The sequence below is a fragment of the Cornus florida genome, unplaced genomic scaffold (genome assembly GCF_030987335.1).
Source record: "Cornus florida cultivar Cherokee Brave unplaced genomic scaffold, ASM3098733v1 CherokeeBrave_3.0.0_Hap2_Chr01, whole genome shotgun sequence".
Classification (NCBI taxonomy): domain Eukaryota; kingdom Viridiplantae; phylum Streptophyta; class Magnoliopsida; order Cornales; family Cornaceae; genus Cornus; species Cornus florida.
In genome coordinates, this window is record NW_026775571.1 from 4,089,166 (window position 1) to 4,090,965 (window position 1,800).

Below are 1,800 nucleotides of genomic sequence, written 5' to 3' on the forward strand. Positions count from 1 at the left end.
GGGGACTACTGTATCATTAGATAATATACCAATTATACAGGATTTCCCGAATGTATTTTGGGAGATTCCAGGGTTACCGCCTAGTTGCGAGATTAACTTTATGATAGACTTAGCTCCAGGCACTACGCCTATTGCTAGGGCACCGTATAGGATGGCACCAGTGGAGATACGAGAGCTGAGGGATCAGATTCAGCAATTACTTAGCCAGGGTTTTATTCGCAGGAGTACTTCACCCTGGGGAGCACTGGTTTTGTTTGTGAAGAAGAAGGATGGTTCACTTCGGCTGTGTATAGATTATAGGGAGTTGAACAAGGTTACTATTCGTAACAAGTACCCTTTGCCAGGATTGATGATCTTTTTGATCAGTTGAAGGGAGCTACATACTTCTCTAAAATTGATCTGCGATCTGGATATCATTAACTTTGGGTTCGGGAGCAAAATGTTCCGAGGACGGTGTTTCTCACTAGATATGGATCTTATGAGTTTCGGGTGATGCCGTTCGGGTTGACTAATACACCAGCGATTTTCATAGATTTAATGAACAGAGTCTTTGGGGCTTACTTGGATCAATTTGTCATTGTCTTCATAGATGACATTTTGATTTACTCAAGGTCAGAGGACGAGCATGCTAGACATCTTCGGATAGTCTTGCAGACGCTTCGTGAGCACCAGTTGTATGCCAAATTTGAGAAATGTGAATTTTAGCAATGGGAGGTGAAATTTCTGGGTTACGTGGTGCCAAAAAGGGGAATAGCGGTGGATCCAGCCAAGGTTTCAGTGGTGGTTGAGTGGGGACAGCCTACCTCACCAACTGAGATTCGGAGTTTCCTCAGTTTGGCAGGATATTATAAGAGGTTCATCTAGGGGTTCTCGAAGATAGCGGGACCACTCACTTATCTGACTAAGAAGGGTGTATGGTTTGCGTGGGATGAATATTGTCAGAAAGCTTTTGATGAGCTAAAGACTAAGTTTACTTCTGCACTGATTTTGTCTACCCCATAGAGCAGGATAGAGTATCTTGTCTACATAGATGCTTCTTTACAGGGACTCGGTTGTGTTTTGATGCAGGAGGAGCGACCAATTTCCTATGGATCTCGTAAGCTTAAGCCTCAAGAGCTTAGTTATCCAACATATGATTTGGAGTTGGCGGGTGTGGTTTTTACCTTACGCATATGGAGGTAATATCTGTTGGGTGAGTCCTTCAGATTATTTAGTGATCACAAGAGTCTGCAGTAGTTGTTCACTCAGCGGGAGCTGAATAAGAGACAGCGCAGATGGTTGGAGTTTGTAAAGGACTATCATTTCTCAATACAGTACCATCCAGGGAAAGCGAATGTGGTGGCGGATGCACTCAGTCGCCGACCCGCAGCTAGTCTTTCTACTTTATTCACCACTGAATGGAATGCTTTGAAGAATGTGGATGTGTTATTAGATACTTTTATGGCTTGCATGGTAGTTACACCTTCTATCATTCGTAAGGTTCTAAAGGCATAACTCACGGATCAGCAGTGCATTGACAAAGTTACAGAGATAGCTTCTGGGGAGGTTCCATTTTACTATGTTGGGACTGACGGAGGCTTGAGGTACAAGGAATGTTTAGTGGTACTTTCTGCTGATGAGTTGAGGAAGGATGTGATGACTGAGAATCACCACTCTGAGTTCTCTATTCATCCGAGAGGAGACAAGATGTATCAGGATATGAAGCGGTAGTTTTGGGGGACAGGTATGAAGAAAGACATTGCTATTTTTGTCTCTCAATGTAGTACTTGTCAGATGGACAAGATTGATCATCAGAGGTCG